Below are 24,047 nucleotides of genomic sequence, written 5' to 3'. Positions count from 1 at the left end.
ATTGATTAGAACCCAATGGGAACGGCATGGCACTACGAACACTCAATTCTCATGCCCTTTTTGCATGAAGACTCTGCCTTTAATGCAGTTTTATTTCATTATTGTAGCATTAATTTATTTCAGACTACTTTTTTTTTTTTTTTTAAATCACCCTTTCTTTTCTCAGCAAAAGAGGGGAAAGGATATGATCAGCTTTAATGGATGAAAAAATTCCCTGGGCAGAGCGCAGTCAGTGCAGTGACTGATTCGAGCCTGCAGGCACACACAGTTGTACCTGCAAATCTGGTCAATCAATTTGTTCCCCTAAAACAGTGATGAAACTGGTTTAATTTCTAATGAAAACTTACAGCTGGTGCAGCCCAGGAAACTGTGGAAGAAGCTGTTACAGAAAGCAGAGGAAACCTAATTTCCCCTGGTATTGACCACTACAATGTGTCAAAAACAAGCAGTAGAAGATATTAAATGAAGGCTGGAGCAGCAAGGCCAGTATGGACTGCCAGAAGAGCAGTTTTCAGCAAGATCCAGACACCAATCTGGTCTCCTCTAAAGCAGAGGAGACATTTGGATCCATCTGTACTGAAGAGACAAGTTCCACCTACCAGGTGGCAGAACCAGAGGCATCTGTAAGCCTGTTCTCCCCTTAAAACATAATCCTCATTCTCCCTTACCCTCCCTCCGTCTACCTATCTTTTAATCAGATATTTAAATCTCCTTATTAATTTTTCAGTACACTCCTTTCCCAGCTGGAACGAGAGCTGTTGTGTGGAGCCCGTGGTAATGAGAACACGGGGTTTCTGGAATTTTGGTGGAGCAGCGACCCCTTGGCGCTGCCAAGGCTGAGCACGGATCCTGCAGGCTGGGCTGATGTCAGTCCTGTAAACAGGCCGTTTTTCAACAGGCTCCCACCAACAGATGCCTACAAGACCTAATCCCGCTGCATTACACAGGATTGTGCTGTTGACAAGCACATTAGGAAAAAGGGGGTAGGATAGGGAAAGTTGATTCCAAGCTGCTTACGCTGTTTTTCAGGGATTTAACAGAGTCCCACAGGCAAATACTGCACAGTTTGCGGAAGATGGGGCTTGAGCCATCTCGGGTTGATTTAGGATTTATATCCAAGTCTCAGCTGAGTAATTTATCCAGAGATGACTGAGTAAAGGGAGTCACCCTCTCCCCTGGCTGGACTTTGTTCAAGAGAATACCAGTTGCTGTGTAAATGCTGGGACAGAGTCAGTGGATTCCATGGTATGTGTTGCTGGGAAGGAGAAGAGGGGTTTAACCCAACTCTTCCCTTGATATTCCTCCATGGTCAGTGCAGGCAGCTCTCCCTGGAAGGCCTCAGGTTTGTTGTCCTTTTAACATCTGCTGTTTCCCTTCCTGGGAAATGCACACGGGTGCGCGGATGCTGCTGGACCACACAGCAGACAGGGGCTAGAGATGCAAAATATCAGCTTACATTTGCTTGCTGTGGACTGCTGGGACTTGTCTCACCCCATGCACTTTTCTTTTTCTGCTCACTGCTGCCTGGAAACAGACTCCCGCATTTCTTTGGTCCAGCAGGGAAAATTCTTGGCTGCAATGCCATCTCTCGCAATCTGGTGCACAGGCCAGCACGCCCTGGCCGGCTTCCAGTCACAGGATCTTTCCGATGTGAGGATTTTCCATTCAGAGTATTCTGCTGCCTCTTCAAATGTTGAGAGAGATACATTTCGAAAGTGGCTCCTGCTGATAATAACCCCAAAAACAGAGAAAAAAAAAGCATATGCTTTCCTACAGAGGCTGCTCCCAAACCCTGTGGAAGGCTGGGGACTGAGATCAGCCCCTGGACTCCCGCCCAGAAATAACTGGCCATTGCTGTGCCTACAGGGTTTCGGGGCTTGCCTGTCCAGCCAAAAGGGCAGCTGTTGCCTGTATTTCCACAGGCCAGAGAGTAAAATGTCTAACTGAACAAAAGAGCCAAAAAAAGGAGAGATTTTCTCTTAATATGTTTTTAGGCATATTGAAGAGAAAAGCTAATGCTGTTTGGTTCTTCCCAACTTGATTATTATTTTACGGGCATCTGAAACACCCCTATCCCTATTTGTTCCTCTTTCTCAAATGTCATAAGCTTTGTGTTACGAGGGAAAGGGCTGAAACTGGCATTCATCTTCTGCGGTGATGAGGGCACTCAAAGAAACACCTCTCCACGTGTGCAGTGTGGTGTTGGAGCACGATGTGTGCTGCAGTCAGCTCTGCTGGCAGGCACCATCTCCAGGGACATCAGCTGTCGCACTCAAAGCCCCATCCTTGACAGCCTCCAAAAGGCACGTCCCTGCCCCACCAGCCAAAAAGGGGGCTTGTTTCAGCAGCATCAGGAGGGGAGGCAACTACATGCAAGAGAACAGGGTCAAGCCCACAGGTAGCAAGGGATGTGCAGAACAGCCAGAGGATTGCTCTTTCTCACTTGTCCATCTGTGCTTTGTCTTTCTAGGAATGAAACCTCAACAAGGAGCTCTTTAGCTACCATGAAGTTTGTGTGCTCCACGGCCTTGTGAAGATGATGAGGCTCTAGCTCTTTCTGTCCATGGAGAAGTGGCAGCAGGTCCAGGAAGGGAAGGCTGGTATGGAGTAAGTAGTGCAGAAGAAGGGGTAGGTGGCAGTGCTGTTTTCTATGTCAAAAGGTCTGGCTGGGTCATTTTAAGCACTGGGGGATGCTATTCCAAAACCACAGTTGTTCAATTGTCTCCTTCTGGGTAGTGGATAAACACTTGTGACTCAAAGCCTTATATGGACTAATTGCCATGTTTTCTGAAGTTATTGCATTTGGGGTTAAATGGCCCATCAGAGGAAGCTGTGTCTTCAAGCAAGTGCTTAAAATCTTACATGTCTACCCATGAAGACATGTCACTCATGTCACATCAGAAGAGATCCAGATGAGCTCCCTTTCTGTGCTAGAGCATACAGAAGTGCTCTGTTGCATACATGAGTCTTAAGAAGTTCAAAGAAGTTCAAGGTTAAGAACTTGGGCTTTGTCCACAGAAGAAACGGAAAGCTGTCAATGTAAATGGGTATCGAGAGTGTGTTTTAATATGGCTGTCACTGCTCAAGTGCTATTCTCGGGCTTTTGGTATTGGCTGCACTATCAAATTTATTACTTTGATTTTTTTAAGGGTAATCACAAGAACAGAATTTTATGAGAGCTCTTAATGAGAGCACGGCTTACTGAAATGAGGATCAGAAAAATTCTCACTGTTTTGGATGGAAACAATCTCCAAGGCTCTCTGAAGCTCCGGGTCACTTTGACACTACATGAGAACATACTGGTAGATTCCCATTCCTCTTAAAGCTTCCCCTCCTAACTACTGTTTCTTCCCACTTGGCAGAAGAAGGGCTACATTTTGTTCCCATCATTAAATGATGGGGGGCTGTTATACTTACTGGATTTCTTTTTTTTTTTAATCAATTGCCTCAGGTTTTCTGTATCAGAAGGAGAAGGTGGGTGAAATAGTGATAAAATCAATGGGTTTCAAAAAGACAGGTATCAATAAACTCAGATTTGGTAAATAAGATCTCCTAAGAGGTAAAGCTAATGGAAGATAAAGTTATCAGTTCTTCAGAGTAAGGTAAGGGCACAATTCAGACTGTCCAAATGCAAGAATAGGAAGTTCAGTAGGTGCCAAGCTGGGTAGATGATGAAAGGCTTTTCTGTAACTTCAACACAGACAGAAACACACAGGAAAAAAAGAGGAGGTCAGATTTCTAAGAATAAATCTGAAAGAACAGCACAAGCATTCAGGGATAAAACCAGAAAGGCCAAGGCACGAAATGAGACCTCAAAGATAACCAGAAATAATTCTATAAGAATCATTAATAGAATGAGGAAGATCAAAGGGGGGATTGGTCTGCTACTCAATGGAGAATGAAAACTGTCTGCAGATAATTACAATAAGCTTGAAGAATACTGGAGAAGGATATTTTTTTTTGTTGTTTTTTATTTTTTTTTTCCCCAGAGTAGTTTGGGAATTATAGTCCACTCAGATTAACAACAGTTCTAGAGGAAAGAAAAAAAAAAACCCAATCATAACAAATTGTCTGTAACATTTACAAAAATAATTGGATGATGAATAGCAGTCGACATAAATTGGTCAAAAATAAGTTGCGTCAAACAGTTTTAATTTCCTTGCTGCGAAGCAAACCCTTGCAGATTGGGTTAGGAACAAAGGCCACTTAGCTTGCTTTAAAATAATGAAAGTTTGCTTGGTAATTTTTGCAGCAGGCATAAAGCTGAGAGGGACTGAAAGCATATTGGAGGAGGAGGTTAGATTTGTGTGATAAACTAAGAAATGTCTGAAAAAGTAGGGTTAAATTCAGCAGGGTACAAGTGCAAAGAAACATTTTGCTAAGCAAATAGGCTTGGAAACAACTAGCCAGAAAGCCATTTTCCAGAAAAGTATCTTTTGCTATAAGAGATCAAAAGTTAACTGAAAGTAGGCAATGGCACACTGCTGGGAGAGAAATGTTCCACTATCAGGTTCAGACAGGAGTGGTCTCTGCTCTGCTCAGCACGGGAATACTATGGCAAGTTCTGATTAATGAATTTTTAACAGAGTTGTGCATGGACAGGACAGAGTTCAATGTCCTCTTCTGATAAAATGTCACGGTTTAACCCCAGCCAGCAATGAAGCATCACACAGCCGCTCGCTCATTCCCCTCCAGTAGGATGGGGGAGAGAATCAGAAAAGTGAGAAAACTCCTGGGTTGAGATAAAGACAATTGAAGAAGTGAGCAGAGCAGAGCAAAACAAGGAATTCATTCGCTGCTTTCCATGGGCAGGCAAGTGCAGGAGTTCAGCCACGTACACGAAAGCCGGGCTCCATCACACATAGTGGTTACTGGGGAAGACAAACGCCATCACTCCGAATGTCCACTGTTCCTCCTCCTTTGGCCAGCTTTATATACTGAGCATGATGTCATGTGCTGTGGGACATCCCTGGGGTCAGCTGTCCCAGCTGTGTCCCCTCCCAGTGTCTCATGCCCCCACCCCAGCCCACTCCTCATTGGAGTAGCAGGAAAGGCCTTGGCTCTGTGTAAGTGCTGCTCAGTGATAACTAAAACACCCCTGTGGTATCAACGCTGTTTGCAGCACAAATCCAGAACACAGCCCCTACCAGCTGCTATGAAGAAAATTATCTCTATTGCAGTCCAAATCAGCACATAAAGGATAGGGGGTTTTTACCTTTATTTTTTTAACTATTATTTTTTATTTTTTTTTTCTGCTCTGTGAGTAATAATTGAAAGACCTGGGGTTATGTAGTGGCTGAAACAAGGCCTGACAACAGCCTTCAGATACATAAAAGGTCATTTCAAAGAGGAGGAGAGGGTTTTCTGTCCCTGATGGTTAGGACAAATAGTAATGTGCTTAAATTAACATAAATTAAATTTAAACTGGGCATAAGGAAAACCTCTTGAAGGGCAAGGACACTGAGGCACTGGAATAGGTTGCTTGGAGAGGTTGTGAAGTTCCTATGGTTGTGGGTACTTCAGGAACAGATTGGACAAACATCTGTCAGGAATGACATACGCCAATACCACCCTCAAGTAAAGGCTTCTTTGATTCCTTCCAGAGCTATTGTTTTGATGACTCTGTGCAAATCTAGAGATGTAAGTGACTTACTGGGAGAAATTCTCCTGGCCATGTCATTATCTCCTTCCTGGGAGGGTACCGCTTTGCATAATTCAGTTCATTTATTCTTATTCACTTACGTGTAATTAAATACCTAAGGAGAGCAGGGGGAGGGCAGTTGTCAGACCCTGTTATGGGAGGGCTTGGCTCCAATTGATCAAAGATGCCATCGTTTGGATGATAAACCTTCTGTTAAGGCAACATGATGCTGTCCGTTACTCTCTCTTACTTGCCGTTCCCTTCTTTATATATGTTGTCTTTATCTGAGAGAGCCTGGGGAGCTGTAAATCTCTGAAGAAATTCTCCATATGCTGGTGATTTTCAGGGAACTCTGCCATACATAATTTCTGATAGGCATGTTTGAATAGAGAATTAATTTACTTCGGGTCCTTGATTATTCTGTCTCGCAATAAGAAGAGTATTGGCATCAGGCTGGAAGTTAAACAAGGCGCTAGTTTCCCTTTTCCTTCTCTCTGATCTTCACATTCACAAGAGGACTGTTGGAGTCAGAAAGAAATACAGATAGGATGTACAGTGATCACAGAAAATCAGCATTGTATAGCTGAAGTAATCTCTTTATTCCAGGAGCTTCTAACGAGTATTGAGACCATGTTTCATATAACTCCTGTTAGCACGACAACATATGAGCATGTATCCATCTACAAGCAAAGAGGCTTTAATAACACACAAGTAAATTACCTCACGCATTTCTCTGTGAAACAGCAGGCTTCTCTTAGGAGAGATAAAAGGATCAGGCAAGAGCCCTGTGAATTGCTTAAAAGAGTCATAAAGAGAGGAGAGGGATGAATTAATCAAACTCATGAACTTGTAAAGATTTAGATTCATGGATTTTCCATCCAAAACATATCATCAAATTATAAAAAATCACAGTCCTGGCCATGGACCCTCACCCAATGAATCCTTCCTCCATAACTTTGGTTTGATTTCTGACCAATATCTGTCTTCACTAGGGCACTGGAGGAAGCAGAATTTACCATCACTGGGAAACGTTTTCCAGCTGTTTGAAGACACATGTTTATAATGATGACAATGATTTTGATTTGACTTGTCTTCAGTTTCTGAGCAGTGAATCTTGCCATGTTGCAGTGAAAAGCTCTGCTCTGTTTTCAGTCCTGTGGATGTATGCAGATTGTACCTCTGCTGAAGTAACATAAGATACTATAGCAAACTATGGGCCAATTTCTGTGCTTTCTTTTGGGAAAAGGCTTACATGAAGCAAATAGGGTATCACCTGAGAACACAGATCGACAAGTGGTGGCCCTGTATGGTACAACGGCCCGTTCACAGGCATAGTCTGTTCCTGCATGGTAGTGGTTTGTTGGTGTAAGAATTTGATGCAGGAATTGGGAAGCTCTCTAGGTAGTAGGCTTATAGTATGTTCTCCAAGGAATGATGAAAACTCCAGAGCTTGTAAGTGTTTTAACATTCCCATTTTGCCCCTTCCCTTCCCTTCCCTTCCCTTCCCTTCCCTTCCCTTCCCTTCCCTTCCCTTCCCTTCCCTTCCCTTCCCTTCCCTTCCCTTCCCTTCCCTTCCCTTCCCTTCCCTTCCCTTCCCTTCCCTTCCCTTCCCTTCCCTTCCCTTCCCTTCCCTTCCCTTCCCTTCCCTTCCCTTCCCTTCCCTTCCCTTCCCTTCCCTTCCCTTCCCTTCCCTTCCCTTCCCTTCCCCTTATAAAGCAAATGGCTACAAAGGGACTCAGTTAAATCCCACGTTCACATTTTCATTAGGATTTGGGACTCTGTAGAACTAAATATTTTCTGAGCTTCTCTTACAGTTAGCTCTACAGTCTCTTAAGCAGGAGTATAATGTCACATCTCAGTCTGTCAGACTTGATTTAGCTTTGAACACTCAGGCCAGCAGCAGAAATACAACCACATGTAGATGAACCAGAGGTATTAGCCACATTTGAAGTTTAAACACATGAAGCAAAATTTATTCAAAGTCAGGGATGTCAGTTGTTGCCATAATTTGGCATGTAATGTGGCCAACTATATTCAGCAAGTATTACAGCACCTTTAAAGACAAAGCAGCCCAAGGATTGCTTTCCAAGGCAGTATAGAATTTGCAAGCAGTTCACTAAAACAGATCAGAGTGATCTCTTAGCTAGGTTAGAAAATATTTAGATAAAATTTTAAAGGAGCTGCTGTATTTGGTGATTCATTAGATGTATAAACCAATGTGATCTGTCCTGGCCCATCTGGAGACTGTGATGTTAATGAGTTAAGTGCCTGAACATAATCTCTACAGAGTCACTTGGATAATTTGAAGCAGTGTCATTTCAAACTAAGGATAAATACAGCTTTGTATAAAATGAGTTCTTGTTCCAGCAGTAATTGCTTGTGCACTATATAAGATGGTCTTCAATCACCCCATCGGACTTATTCCCAGAGCAGTAAGCGATACGAGTTTCCATAAAGGGGCATCTACTAGTAGATTCACTAATTTTGTGGGGGTTGGCACATGGAATCAATTTACTTTAGCAGTCAGAGACTCTTTTTATGGCAGAGAAAGCAGTTAGTGGGAAAAGAAAATGTACACAATTTATATTGCACTTGCAAGTTTAGGGTACCAGCACAGCACATTTCCCAACACATACAAGGTAATCTGTGGTTATTTTTATATCATTGTTAATGATAACACTCCACGAGAAATAATTTCTTCCTGTTGAAATGAACTGTAAGTTACTGCACCTATTCTTCATGCTCATAACAGGACAATTTTTATAAGTCTCAAGGTTCAAATATGCAAATCCAGATTCACCAAGGATGAATTTGACCAAAAATAAATGCCATCACTTCAGATGCTGTGCTCATTGTCAACAGGGAGTAAGAGGTACTTCAGGGTATGAGATGTCTGATCTGTTTGTGAATGAGCAAGGAAAATATTAATATTTAACATTTCAAATAATGTTGTAAGAAATGAATAATTTCCTATTAGTAATATTAAGAAAACCTATGAATTAAGAAGGCAAATGTAACTGATTGGTCACCAGCTGGCATTTAAATCTGGTCAGGTGAATTGGGTTACCTCAGTTAATCCATAAAGAAGAACTTCGGTGCTTGCGAATTCCTGGATGGAGGAATCTTATGTAAAAGGAGGTTTGATACAGTGGGATCTGGCAGTCAGTAAATTCTTCCTATGAGAGAGGGAAAAACTGAAAGGTCTTCCTTGGTGGAAAGGATCTTTGCTTTATAATAAAGAAGAAAAGTCAAATATATTCCGGAGATGAGATCTGGCATTGAACCTTCCAAGGTAAATTCAGATACAGTGCCACTTTGCAGTCTAATCAGTGTTGTTTCAGACAGCTGAACCTCTGTTTTGATATAGTCTGGGGTAGTTGGGGAGCAAGAAGATTTCTCCTTCATATTGCTGCTTCATCCCTTTTCATTACTAATAATTACAAAAATAAAACAAGGAAATCTCTTGCCTACAAGAACTGGGGCTAGAAGAATCTGTTCTTCGGGGCAGACATCTTAAAATACCAGAAGAAGTGGATGAAGACAAAATTCAGATGGTGACTAATGCTCTTCTAGGTTGGAGTCTCTCCAGAAGTCTTGAAATCAAAGCTCCTTGTCAGTCAGTACATGTTATGGCAAAATGCAACTAGTAAGTGAACAAGACAACCAATGTATTTAATGTGACAGCACCACTTGAGGCACTTATGTCTGTCTTAAAAGAGTTCAGTCAAGATTGGATCAAACATTTAAATCACAGGCAAACCTGCAAAACATTTCCATAACCTGCCAGAATAACCCTTTTGTCTCCAACTAAAAAACACCCTTTATTGAGCCCAAAGTGAATTAAGCAAAACCACTTTCCATCAAAAGTAACCATGACGCAAATGGTTTTATCTGCATGTAACCAAGGCAAGAAAACATTAACCAGCTGGTCCCCGTTCAGAGGCATCTGTAACCATCTGGAGGGAGCCCCGGACTGCAGCGCAATGGCTCAGTGTGGGACCAAGCATGACTCAGTTTGTGCCTGCCAGAATCAACACTCAGCAACTGGAACATGTTCAGAACCCCTTTTAACAATTCTCCAAGCAGTCTTTACCAGGCATTAACATAGCCTTGCTTCCATGAGCCAAATGGGAGTCGTGTGGTTCTTGCTGGCAAGGGCTGGTGTTGGGTGGGCCTGTGATGCTGGTGGTCTTGGCACATGAATGTCGGTTCTGGGAAAAAGTGATCTTGGTATCTGCTCTGCATGGTGGCTGTTCTTGCTGAGGTTGGGCGATTACTGATTTTGTGGGGTCCGAATTGCCTGTTTGCCTATTGGTAGTTGCACTTTCACACTTCCAAGCTCTGCCAGCTTTGTATTATCGTTTGGAATACTGTGTCCAGTTCTGGGCCCCTCAGTTCCAGAAGGACAGGGAACTGCTGGAGAGAGTCCAGCACAGAGCAACAAAGATGCTGAAGGGAGTGGAGCATCTCCCGTGTGAGGAAAAGCTGAGGGAGCTGGGACTCTTTAGCTTGGAGGAGACTGAGGGGTGACCTCATTAATGTTTAAATATATAAAGGGTGAGTGTCAGGAGGATGGAGCCAGGCTCTTCTTGGTGACAACCAATGGTAGGACAAGGGGTAATGGGTATAAACTGGAACACAAGAGGTTCCACTTAAATATGAGAAGAAACTTTTCCTCAGTAAGGGTCACAGAGCCTGGGCCAGGCTGCCCAGGAAGGTTATGGAGTGTCCTGCTCTGCAGACATTCAAACTCGCCTGGACACCTTCCTGTGTAACCTCATCTGGGTGTTCCTGCTCTGGCAGGGGGATTGGACTGGGTGAGCTTTCGAGGGCCCTTCCAATCCCTAATGTTCTGTGATTCTGTGATCATTGTTGATGTTTCAGGATAGGTCTGAGGTTTAACTACACATGGCTCCTGTTACTTCTGTTTTCATGAGGGTGATGAAGATATTTTGCTCTAGCTTTACTGTTTGGTAAAAGTTTTCTTATTTCTCTTTACGAATTGAGTTTGTTCATCAAATTCATTAAAATGCGAATCAGACATTAGCAGATATGTTGAAGTTCACCCAAACATGCGCCAAATGATTCAGCTAAAGTACTGTATGAGATCTGCCTGCTGTCTGATGTGAGTGCATGGAGCCTTACAGAGCAAGTGCTAACCCTCGAGGACTTAAACGGCTTTCAATGCATCTTACCATTTATCCTATTGGTTTTGTACCTGTAATTAAACTGAGGATGGAGAACAGGTGATGAAAGGTGCAACTTAGTTATTCATCTACACTTAATTTTCATGTTATAACGCTTTTTGCTATCTCCAAAAAGGAGCCTTCAAATGTATCTCTAAAACGTCGGCATGGAGAACGGCAATAAGAATAGTTGTGCCTGGGACTTATCTGTTACATCAAGCAAACTGAATTAGGCTAAATCAGACCTGAAGAAATTTAGTTCGAATGATTAAACCTTTACTCACTTTGCTGACCAGTTGCTCACATGAGATATAGATTCCTATGAATCCAGTGGGGCTGCTTGTAAGAGTAACTGGTTATCAATGTGATTGAGAGGTTGTCTTGCCTGACTTCAGAGAGTTTCTGTTTTCTCCAGAAATACACACCTTTATGTATGTTATGGTCACTTTTCTCAGTGAATTGATAATCTTTGTGTATCTTCTCCTCACTCCCCTCTTACTTAAGTGAAGTTGAAAAGATATACTACACCCTAAATAGTCATAAGACTGTGGTAGAAGACAATTTTATTCAAGAACAAAACCCTGTGCTGAGGTCTTTTTAGCTCAAAAGGGACTGAATGAACTACAAATTGTTGGTTTTTAATCATTAAATATCCTGCTTACCTCCTTCCACATTCAATTATTCAAGACTTCCGTGTGAAGGACTGCATAAAAGATTGCTATATGAATGTTGTTTTCATTGTGCCACAGACTTTAAACAGGAAAATGATTGCTCCTAAACTGTTTGTTCCCTTTTGGATTTTTGAGTCATCAACTCAAATTTGCTCTGGTTTTGCATTAGTTTGAAATAATACGGTCCAATTTATCTGTTGTTTGCAAGGGCTTCTGTAAACCAAATCACTAGACCTCGTAGAAAATTTACAAAAAGCCTGCTGCAACCTGTAATCATAGAAGAATTCGTATTATAACAGAGTAAGATTAATAATGTGTGTAATTATAATATACAATTTTCTTTAGACTTTTCTAATTACAAAAAAAATTACAGATAATATCAACAATGTGATTCTAAAATGTCTCTCATTTATTACGTAGCTCTCTTAATCAATGCTCTGCCACTGGAAATCAAGTCAGAATGTTATTATGGTCTCTCCTTCTGGATTTAATTACAGCAGTAACTCATGGCTCAAAGTCTGAGCAAACATGCCATGCAGTTTATAGCGTTGAAGAACAACTATTAATCCTGCCGTCTACCTCCCAGTGCAAGCCAATGAAAGTACTTTAAAAATCTTTACGCCTGAGGAGAAACACAAGCTTACACACAGGCTTAAGGTGGAGGAGCAGAGGATCCAGCCGCCATGTCTATTTTGTGCACGTGCAGCAGAGCATCTGCTCCTGGGAAATGATTTCAAGGTGTACAAATCTCTGAACGTTTTGCCACCCAGACTGAGATATTATCTTGCACCATTAACATTTGAGAGGATGATTTCAGGATGCCAGCTGATAGCCTGGAGTCAGAATAGGGATTTTGCTGTGTAAATAGGCTTGCTGAAGATGTGCATCTGTGCCTCTTGTGTTATTTTGGAATCAGTTACCGTCATGAATCTCTAACCTGACAATTAGCTGCAACTGGGAATAATGCACTCTTCCAAGAACCTGAATTAGTATCAGGAACTGCTTTTAGTTTTGGCAGCAGCCGGGGAGGATGTCTCTCAGTCCAAAGCAAAAACATGCTAAGCCACATGCTAGAGGTTGGGAGCACAGAGCTGCCAGGGAGGGCTGGGGAAGGGTGAGGTGGAGCACGTGGAAGAGTGAACATCAATGCTTGTTTTTTGAAGAGAAGTCTTTTTAAGAAAGTCTTGTCATCCAAAAGGACAGTTAAAGTATTCTAGACTAGTATCTACCAGTGCCTATGTCTTTCAAAAAAGAATCTAAACCATAGTTAAAGAAGATTCACTTGTCCTCTCAGTTTTCTATAGGCTAAATGTTTTGAGAAAGAGCCTAGTTTGTTTTATTTTATTGTGTGGTTTATTTGAACTCACCAGAGGTCCAAGGGCCCCAAAGTCATTTCTTCGTTTTCCTGACTGGCTGGAAGGACCAAGAGCCACTTGATATGTGTCACTTGGGAAGTTGTGGAAAGAAACCAAGGAAACATTTGTACTTGACTGATGTAGATTATATCCACACTACAGCGTGCTCTGCGAGGTTCTCAGAACCGTCAGAAATGTTTTTCTTTACCTAAATATTCTTTCATCAGGACCTGCCAATTGTTTGAAGTGGAAAGGACTGGCAGGAAAGGCCAAGCTTCAGCAGATTGGTCTGTTTGAAAGACAGTGACATTTCAAACTTGGTTTTCTGAATTTGCCACATGCCTTCTGGGAATTAAAATAAATAAAAGACTGGTATTTCACTGAAACTTCTCAAAAACACAGAGATTTAATACTGTGACTGACCAGCCTGAGTTTCGTGTGTTTTTGGCTTGCTAGCCCTTTCCACATTGCAACATTTTGGCCTTTGTGGAACAAGCTTCTTTGGCGCTTTTTTTTTCCTTAATTTCTGAGACTTGTCTAGGACAGCAATTTTTTTCCCAACCCTGTGTTCGAGCTTATTTTCCAGCAGAACCAGGGATCCTTCTCACCCCAATAAGCCAGACAGGAGAGGCCGAAGGCAAAGCAGGACTGGGTACAAGATGTTTTGGTCAAACAGGAGAGGATAAGAGTAGAAAAAAGCACTTGGGTAGGAGCTCAGGCTAAAGTCTGCAGCAAAAACATCCCTTCACTTCCCTCTCGTCTAACACTACCCTTCCAAAAGCAAGTTCTCTTGTCAAGCATCTAAGAAGGTGATGAGATCTCCCAATGCGCTGCCCAGGGAGAGCTGACTGCCCATTGCAGCAGTGGGCTCTGTGCTGCCCTTTAGAATGTCTCCTTTGGCTACAGGAGCAGCACTAAGAAGACTAAATATCAAGGATGTTTAAATGCCATGAAATGAGGTGGTAGGAGCACTTTTGTGCTCTTTCCTCTTGGCAGTCTATTAATCTGAGGGAAAAGCCAGAGAAAATAAGGCTAATTAATCCCAGCTACTGTGGACAGTGTAATTTAAATTTTTACGAAGTTTGACATTGCTTAGGCTGAAACCTGCCTCAAAAACCCCTCAGCTCTTATCCCTAAGCACAAGGGTATTCCATGTTTTGTACAACGAAATACAGAGTCAACTGTGTTTTCTAAATTTGCTTTCAAAGTCATTACAGGAAATAAGCCTTACAGGAAACAAAGGAAATCGATAACTGCCATATTCCCCAAAAAAAGCTGTGGGAAAAGCCTCCTGTTTTGTGAATTGGATTCACTCTGCTGCCTGGCACTGGGGATAAGGTTACAAAAAAAAGGCAACCTCCCCAGCCAGAGTTCAGATCTGCTGCTGTGTCCTTGATGGCAACGAGCTATGGTGTCTGCTTGGAGCAGAAGGAGAGGGCTTCTGCCTGGAATAGTGTGACACTGACACATGAGGGTTTCATTTCAAGAGAGGAAGCAGGGTAACAAGAATTGCGAAATCAGGTTCCATAGCGGTCTGTGACTCGGCTTGCTGAGCTCAGTGTCATATTTGTGGTCCCGGAGGAAACGTCAGCTGGTCCTCTTTGGTTTGAAGCAAGATGAGGAGGTGGGTGGGGTGCAGTGTTAAAGTGAGAACAGAGAAAGTGGGGATTCCTGATGGATCAGCAGGGACACGAAGAGACCTTTCCTCTCTTCCTGATGGAGAAGAACCAGAAAAGCCATTCTTTGCACATTATTTCATTTTTTTTACGGCTGTTCTATGTTTGTCTGTGCGTACTGAAAACTTTTCAACATTTGTTTTGCAATATGCACACGAAGACTTACACATGCCCCAGGTCACACGTCTCCAGGTTCCTTGCAGACCCCAGCATTGAGTCGCTTTGTTCCAGGGTATCCCAGAACTGCCTGATCAGGTGGCTCACAGGCTGCGGGAGGTAACTTGCTTTGGGAACTGAGAGGAGAGCAATGCATGCAGCATCCTTAGAGCAAAGCGACACAAAGAGAAAGTATTGCAGAGAGTAATTACTCTCTTGTAATCCTCCAGGCCGTGAGATGTGTATGGAGGTTTCTATGTGGAGAGGAAGGTTGTTTTCATACCAAGGCAATCACTTACCCTTTATTTACTGTGAACGATGAGGATGGGGGACTCAGACTCCCAAAGCTTTTCACAGTTGGTTTTGTTGTCTAATTATTCTGCGGAAGAGCTTTTCCCGGCAGCACAGGGCTGCGTCCTCTGCAGCAGAGCCTGGGGGACTCCTGCCCTTGCAGAAGGTCTCTCCAGAAATGAGTCTTAATAAACGAGCAGTGGGATAATATTGCGGCCCACGTGCCTTTTTCACTTTATTTCTTTTTAATGGCATCACATGAATAAAGAAAGGCGCCTTCCATATTGTCTTTTGAAGGCAGATAATTGTTTTGCTGTTGCGTTTGCTATTGGCTTGTCATGCCCAAATGCATTTACGTATATCTGTCTTTCCTTTCAAAAAGCAGTCCTGCTGAGTTTTCCCAGTTGTTCAGTTAGTCACAAAATGCTGTTGTAAAGCAAGAGCTGCTTTATGTTGTCTGAATAGATGTGGCTCTTCTCTTGTTCCCGCTGTCAGTCTTATTGTTAAATGGCTTTGAATTTGCAGTGAATTGAAATTCTCCGTTCTAAGGAGAAAGAAGTTATTACTTGTAATTAGGATTATTGGGTAGTAGAACCTTTCACTCTGGAGTTAATGAGGTACAATCAGAACATATTCTTTCAGTAGTTTAAAATACTCACATCATTATTCCGATATTGTGATTTGTTTTTTAAAAAAAGTTAAATAGCAGTCCACTTAAAACAGCAGAAACACACAAGGCTTCCCAGGCCTCACTAAAGTTCTGGATGGTTAAACGTGAGCCTCTGTCGCCACTAGGGCTGAGAAAGAGTCCCACCATGATGGGTTGCATCAAGGTAAAAAAATACACTGTAACGCCAATTATCATGTAGGATGTCAGAGACCGAGCTTCACATGAGACTTCCACTTGGAGCTGACAGCGAGCAGGCCATCAGTGTGGCAGACTATGTTTCGATCTTATCTTCCTCTCCCTGAAATGAAAACCCTCTCCTTCAGAAAATTTTCTGCCACCAGTCAAAGTTTTCCACTCGATGAGGAGACTGTAGAGGCATCACGGCATATAGAAATTGTGCTGGAGAATGTTGGGTGCTACAGCCTGGAGAAACTTTTCCTTGCCCCACCTGCTTTTGCATTCCAGGGTTCCAGTGGGATGATTTCTGCAAACAAGAAGACAGGCACCAAATTTCATCAACTGCATTTAGTCCATGGTGAGAATAAGGTGGGCACTGGGCTGCTGTGGGTCAGGGAGAGACGCTTTGAAAAGCAGAATAGGGTGAGGACGTTGAAGAAACTCTTCCCAGTAATTTGGAAGGTAGATTTTGAAGTGTTGGGCTTCAAAGGCTGGAAATGATTCTTTGATCTTCCCAAGCCTGTAAATGAGAGCAGTGTCTGCAAGACACATCACATGTCCAAACAATCACGAGAGATCTAAATAGAGCTTTGAACCTCATGAAAGAAAGGAAAAGGGACATAATTCAGACAGCCTGAACGACAACATGGTCATCTCAGGTACTTTTCGTAGACATGGTACAATAACTTATTAACTTTAAAAGAAACTGTTTGCATTGCTAGGTGAATTATTGAAAAATGAAGGATTTTATTATTATGGTTTTTTTTTTAAAAGAGATGTGGACCTGGAGTAAGAAATATTTCAGTGTGTGCAAGTTTCTGGAAAGATCACAGCCTCAAAAACAGAGGAACATTTTTAGGTGGGAGGAAGTAATGAAAAACATTCTGAAATGTTTTTGTTGTGGTTTTCTGACCTTTTACCAAGTGCTCCAGGCCTGCATGAAATGTCGAGCTATGAGGCAGATTTCTTTGCTCTCAGGTAAAGCATGCTCAGAGAACAACTTTATGATCACAACCATGGGCAAACAACACTGGGAGTCCTTAGCTGGGCTCTGCCATGTCCAACCAAGCTTGGGAAGGTCTTCAGGCTGATATTTGACTTGATAGATAAATCTGGGCTCAGCTCTGCAGTGATGCTTAGCTACCTGGTTCACAATGGAAGGAAGTTAAAACTTTAATACCTCGGTAGTTTTGGCCCTCAATTACTGAAAAAGTGGGAAGGAGAGTATGTATGAGTTCATATGTATACTCATATTCTTTCCAGACATGTTTTTGGTGCATAAAAAATCAAATTGCCAAATAACCTATTTGCTTAGAGTGCAGTACACGACTGAAGGATATATCCTAGTCTGTGCAGCTTTCCTTTCTAAGGTCTTACCATCAATTGCAGCATTAGTTACCTATGTTTTTTGTTTCTAAATACATCTGGAGTTTTGTTTTTAATTACTCATTGAGACAGATATGTATTTTTTTTAACCAGAGTTTCTGAATGTGCTCTTAAAAATCTTTGAGCCAACCTGTGACAGCCAGAGGAAAAACAGGACTGGACAAGAGAGTCTGTGGTGTCAAGGCAGTCATGTAAAGCAATGAGGTAAGATTCAGCGTTTGCTTCTAATGCACTGTCTCGGGGTATCCTATTGGAATTTTGTAAGACAATTGCTTTTTATAAATGGGTTGTGAAAAGCAATTACACACTGCTCCACACATCTTAAAGAAAGGAAGAATAGAATAATTGAAAATAGGGCTGGGAGAGCTCTTGGGAGGTCAGCCAGTCCATCTCCTCACCCAGGCAAGATGGGCTTCACATTAAATACTCCCAGCATATGTTTGCCTCAAGTGCTTTCAAAAACCTCCAGCGACAGAGGTCCTGCAGCCTCTCTAGGAAAAGCTTTCAGGTCTTCATGTTAAAAACTCCTTTCCCACTGCCTTGCTCGTGCTCCCCTCTAGGCCAGCAGGACACCGATGCTTCTTGCCAGGTTACCCGGGAGTGCCAGGGATGGTCATTTCCTTTCTTCTCCATCTGTTTGGAGACTGCTATCACAATTCCTCTCCGTTTTCTCCTTGCTAGACTAAACAAATCCCATCCTTTTAATCTTTCCTCATAACTGATGGGGTTTAATCCTTCCCTCATTTTCGCTGTTTTCCTCTGGACTCAGACTAATTGATCTGTGTGCTTCCTGAAAGCATTGGCCCAAACCTACATTTCAGTGGCTGCGTTTTCTCATTCTGATATTTGTTTTGCAAGGGGTGTGTTGCTCATTGAAGCGAAGAGATTCGGGAGCCTTTCTTGAAAGACTCTTTGGTAAATTTCCAGTCTTGACGTGATCTGGTGTTTGGATAGGCAGCACAGACAAGAGGAGACTCAATGTCTTTGCTGAACTCTGGTGCCCCATGGAGTGCTAAAATTTGAATGGAAAGATGAGGTTAAAGGAAGATGGTAAAAATACATAGCAGCACCATTCTCAGAGATGTCTAATTCTTAGAAACGCCTTTTACTGATCTATATTGGTCTCCAACTATGTCAGCTGAAATTTCTCAAGCTGTGCATCCACAGAACTGACTTCCCAAATGTGAGCCTCCGAGCATGAGAGCAGGTAAGGAGAGCCAGCTACGATGAACATTTCAGCTAAACAGCCTAACAAAATTTGTGATGTATGCATTTTGGGGTTTGGTCAAGAGGATCCTCCCATCCTGGAAGAAATACTAACATTTTTGGCTTGCATTACACAACTTTAATCCTAAAACCTCCCTTGATCTTGGTGGCAAAACATCTACTAGGGGTCATGGCCAACTTGTCTTATGCTATGTTTCTAGCCCAGTTAAGTAAGTTTAGGATGGAAAAGGGTTTCTCTTCCCAAGCTGCCGAAGGATTAGGTGACTCTTCCAATTATATAGCTCTCAAAAGAGCCTCCCAAACCCTTGGTGCTGGGCAGCGCAAACATTTGAAGTATTTTTGGGAAAAAATATCAGCAGATAATGATTTGATTTAGTAGGAACTCAGGCCTTTGTAATTTGAAGGGAAAAATAGAGTTGTTGCTGGCTATTCTTGCCACTTATAATACTAACTGGGAGATAAGATCCCTTAAAAAATAAGCAATTATAATAGTATATTTTTTTTAGGTCCTTTGCTGGGAACTGAGCTGATACTGCAGCTTGTGCTGGGTATCTGGAATAGAAAATTTAAGGAAATACCCTTGCTTTGAGAATGTGCGGTTAAACCTATTGCCACCTTTCTCTGTTTGGGATTTCTGCATCCAACAGATTGCACACTCTATTAATTAAGCAGGGTTTCAGTGTTTTCTGCCATATAGTGTAATACCACGTAAAGCAAGAGAAAGAAAAGGAAGTTGACTAACACTGGAATTGTTCTGGTGTTTTCTCATACAACAGAATGGTAAATTGTTTTCCTTGGCTTTCTGGAAAATATCTGACCTTGATACTTCATATTCAATTTATGTAAACAATTACAAAAGCATCTGAGCCAAACAGAAAAGGCTATTTCTTGAAAACCTGCAGGGAACACACATGGGAATTTCCCACATGCTGTGGCAATCTTAAAAATACCTCCTTGTAACCTCACAATATTAATGATTAACTCCGGAACTGTGAGTTTTTCCAGGCTTCGGTGAACTCAGTGATTTGTGTGTTCAGCTGCATGGATCAGGGAGAGGTAGTAAAAAAAAGTCATTTACCACTTTTAGCAAGTTGCATTTGACAAACAATGTGCCACATTTTCTTCTTGAAATTCAGGGATTTCTACAAATTGCATGGCAGATAAATGTCACAGTACGGGAAATGATGTTTTGTGGCTAAGCTGTGTGCTGAGATGCTCTTGCAAGAGCGAGCTGGAACCAGTTTTGTTCTTCACAGATTACTCAAAGGCAGAGCTGCTTTGTTCAGGACATTCACCCACACATTGCAGCACAAACCTTCAGAGATGTGCTGAACATCACTGATATCTTGTTTACATACATCTGAAATTCAGCATCAGTTTTAGCTTTATGAATTGTTTCCGTTATATTTGCTGAAGAGGGTGCCCCTTGAGAGGTGATTTCCCAGAACAAGCAGAGCTTCTTGTGCAAGGAAATTCACATCACACAAAGTCTGTTCAGCTTGTGGCGTGGTGGGCAGCACTGTTAACAACAGTCTGCAAGTTCAAGCTACTACATCAAGCTTTCAAATGATGCTGAGTGTCAAACCTCACCTATTTACACCAACAGCCCTGTCCCACATCAGCTAAGAATACTGAGCCTCTTGGATCACTTTTCTTTATCTTTTACTGGTCTTGTTTGCTGTAGCAGTGTGGTCTATCAACCATCCCACCGCCCTGCTTGTGGTGGTGATAATATCTTTATCATTAAAATTTCTAGAGCGCAGCTTTTTAATTAATCCAGCTTGAGAGACTGGAGCATGGCTGTTAAGGGTGCCAAGTCAGTACTCATCTTTACTGGGTTGTGGAGAGCCAGAATAAAAGTGTTTTGGGGTACCTTATGAACCAACACACCTCTACTTCGGTCTGGTTTTAATATCAATATACATACATCATTTGGTTGTATGTATATATTTTCTTGTTATCTATTTATTTATCTATTTATTTGTATGGCGGCTCGTCTGGGTGCTTCTAGGTGGATATAAGTTTCTTTATATCAAGGCAGCCCCAATATCCCAGTGACACAATTCACAATCAGACCATTAGAGCTTTGCTGCAGTGGATGTTGGGGACTCACCTGCCTGCAGTCAGAAAAATTAAGTATCTCTACAAACTGGAGTGGGAAACCAGGCAGCTGGAAGCAGATTATAGCAAAAAAAAAGAATCAAGATTTAGCTGCACAGAGAAGAGGAACTTGTTTTTCTTTCCAGATGGAAAGATGTGTGTGTGTGTGTGTGTGTGTGCACACGTGAAAGGCAGGAATGATGAAGAGATGGATTTCTTCCCTGTGGTTCTTTTGGGCTAGCACAGAAATGAAACAGCAGGCACAGCCTTGCTAGACCTTCAGTGGGTAAAATTGTTTGTGTTTCTAAGGAAATAGTTAACAGAGAGTCTCTCTAAACAGGCAGGGTGCTGGGTTTGTACCCACAGATTGGGTCACCAGCAAGCTGCACTAAAAGCTGTGTCCGACAGTATCAAAGTGAATAAAATAACTCAATCTGATGAAGTATTCTAAGCAATTATTCTAGTTATTAATCTTGCATTATTTAATGACTATTCTTTAAACTTTAGCTCCTGTGAGCAACTCATTTAATGAAAACATATTGGTTTCTAAAATTGACGTTGACTCTTGCTCCTTCCAGTCATGAGAAGTGACCTGGAAATCAGAACCGTGTACACCTGAAAGATTCAAAACTCAGAAAGTCATGTAGGAAGAATAGATACCAAATCTTTAAAACCAGGATGTTTCAAAAACCCCCTCACAACACCTTTTAAACAAAAAGTGGGGATGTTCTCATCTTTTGTAATGTTTAAAAACTGTGTTAATATGAAGCTACAGTGGTTGTTGAAAGGAAGAACATGTAGAGATGGCAGGCAATGAAACCTCACCTGAGAAGATGACAACCCTTTCAAACTTTATTATTCTTAGGCTCATAACGTTGTGGGCGTAACTGAGTGCTCAACATCTATCTGCAAGCATACAGCTATATATATGTGCCTAATATACAGAGGATGTGGTTTTAACTCTGCTATGTCACTTACCTTTCCATCTGGCTGCAGATGGCTCACGTGTTCAGTTTGAGATGTCCCGGCTTCAGTTGTTGTTCTCAAGATAGATGTTGGTTATAATTTTTGTGGGGTTTGGTTTTGAGTTCAGCCTGTGCTGGGGCCGATGTGGTCGGGACATCTTGCCTCTGCAGACAGGAAGCAGATAACCAGCTGGTCAGGACGGTACATCTCTCAGTATCTGCTTGATTAATGCAGGATATGGGTCTGCCGCAGCTTTTACTTCAGATCTTGGCTCTTCACTCAGGCTTTTATCCTCAGAGAGCTTAATTTTCCTCCCAGATATGATTTATTTAGCTGCCTTATTTTTTCTTTTTTTTTTTAAAAAAAACAACAAAACTCACACAGGCTTAGAAGCATCCAATTACTGGCACCAAACTCATGAACTTTTGCCCCATTCAGTGTTTTCCATTTCCCATTATGTTTGGTTTGACTGGAGCCACATGCTGTCCCCATTCCTATGCTGACCATTTCCTGCTGGAAAAGGCAGGGACAGTCTGCACTGACTGGGAGAGAAATAATACCTGCAGTTCTCCCTGTAACTTGTATGAATATTATACTACTGTATTTGTTATTAACATCTGTAACCCCCTGAATTTTGAAAAGGCTTGAAAAAACTTCTTTACATATGGCACTCAGTGTACTATTGAACTATGGCTTATTATTATGGCATTATAAGAGCTTCACCTTACTGTTGGCTGATATGATAAAACGGTATCATATGGAGCTTGGAGTTCAGCAACTGGCTTTTGTTCTGTACCCTGCTACAGAGTGATCTCCATATGTTTTACTTCAGTTAAGATAATTGCAGATATAAATTTAAATGTCTGCCCTCTTTAAAAGCTGTTGACTCCTTGTTTCCTCCAACATTTTCACAGCAGTCAGGCAAGTAGAAAATATATCTATGACTCATTTTAGAATTTTTATGATATAACTGCACTGACCTATAGGGAAACCTCTAGGAAAAACTAAACACCTGATTTTACCCTATTTTTCCCAAGTTGTGCTTTGTATTCCACACCTCTGTTCTGCCACCTTTTACCTGCTTCCCTCTAAATCCAAGGCTGTTATACTGCTTTAAATCTCTCTGCCGATGGGAGCCTTTTTAGGCTGCTGAACATTGTAATTAACCACTTTGGACTTTCCAGGCTTTACTGCATGTTCGCTCTGCTAAAATTCAAGCCCAGGTATGGCAAACAGAGTTCCAGATGAAAGCCTGCTGTGAACTAACATAATGGCATTATTCATCCAACAATGCTCCCTTTTAATGACTTTGCTTTTTACTGCTGCTGTGCAGCAGTCAAACACACCTTTTTTCCTATGCGTTTTGGCAAACAACAGGCATTAACTTTGAAGCTCGAGGCACTTGAGCTTTTAAGGTTGAGCGTCCATATTTTATGAAAACCCTTCTACTTACCTGACTGTAAGTCTTGCAAGGACTGAGGAACCTCTAAATCACCTTTTAAATTCTTGAGCTATGCCTGTTATTCCTGGGGGAAACTCGGCTAATGTGACTGGGGTGGCCTTGGACCTCCTCCTGCTGGCAGTGGGTGCAGGCGAGCCTGGCTTCAACCAGTGCCGCCAACCTGAAGGTGACACTGGCTGTATCACAGCACCATCTGCAAAAGTACGCTGTATTACACAGACACTGGAGCAGAATTATGCGAAGGTGTTGCAAATGGTGATAAGGTACACATTAAACACACAATGCTCTGGGAAGGAATCTAGCAGTTCTTGCTGAAGGACTCTCAAAATGATCTGCCCAGTTTAGGGCTGCGATAAAAACATGCAGATAAGACAATGGTGTATCATACCAGGTGGGTAGAATATGGATTTGAAGAGTGGTGCTGTGCCTGAACATGAAGCACAGGCTTGCCAGGACTTACGAAAGCACTGTGGGTTTGCCTCTCTGTGGTTTGGTCATGACCATGGATGAGACAGCTCAGCCAAGGGGTGCCACAGAGATTTCAATGCTGACAATATTAACGAGGGAGAAAACCTGAAATGATGCTGATATTAGTCATACAGAAATCTCTGATGACGCACAGCTACAACATATGAAATAACAAGGGATATGGAGTAATCAGCATTAATATGAGAAGGTGATCCTCTAAGATGGAGCAACCACCAGATGTAAAACGAAAGCTTTGATGATGAATGCTCAGCCAGATCTATACTTGCATTACAATTCTCATCTGTCCAGTTTTACAGTGAAAGACATCGCTGCCCTTGAACGAGTATGGAGGGGCTGTGCAACGTCTGAAAGTTCATGATCTGTATCTGTCAGAAGTGGCTCTGACTTTTATATAAGCCAGCTGGTGATCAGATGCTGGGACTTGCTATTTATTTTGCAAATCGTACCTGCAGACATGTTTCCTTAGCAAAGCCACTGATTGTGACAAATGTGTATAACAAGTGCAGTCTTCTATTGATTCTCACATTCTATTTTCTGCTTTTGGTGGAAACAGATGGAATTCCATTTTCTCACAATTACTATTAGCCAAGAATA

The 24,047-nt window shown here is 42.0% G+C and overlaps 2 long non-coding RNA genes across 9 annotated transcripts in view; one reads left to right on the top strand and one right to left on the bottom strand.

The window, feature by feature from the left end:
• The window catches only part of LOC110364291 (uncharacterized), an 84,782-nt gene that overhangs the window by 27,367 nt on the left and 33,368 nt on the right, over positions 1-24,047 (top strand). For 7 of the 8 annotated variants that reach the window (XR_010472043.1, XR_010472039.1, XR_010472040.1 and 4 more), the window contains 2 exons: positions 2,471-2,607; positions 17,303-17,413. This is a non-coding gene — a long non-coding RNA (uncharacterized LOC110364291). Of the gene's footprint in view, positions 1-2,470; positions 2,608-17,302; positions 17,414-17,446; positions 18,417-24,047 lie in introns of those variants that run through there. The other variant, XR_010472041.1, reaches the window with a different exon arrangement.
• Positions 7,586-22,311, bottom strand: LOC110364290 (uncharacterized). The gene is made up of 2 exons (XR_002422959.2): positions 21,515-22,311; positions 7,586-16,130 (listed from the first exon to the last, which is right to left on the bottom strand). It is a non-coding gene; the product is annotated as an uncharacterized LOC110364290 (long non-coding RNA).

This window comes from Columba livia, chromosome 4 (genome assembly GCF_036013475.1).
Source record: "Columba livia isolate bColLiv1 breed racing homer chromosome 4, bColLiv1.pat.W.v2, whole genome shotgun sequence".
Taxonomy (NCBI): domain Eukaryota; kingdom Metazoa; phylum Chordata; class Aves; order Columbiformes; family Columbidae; genus Columba; species Columba livia.
The sequence above is the reverse complement of the archived record's forward strand: the minus strand, read 5'-3'. Positions and strand labels throughout refer to the sequence as shown.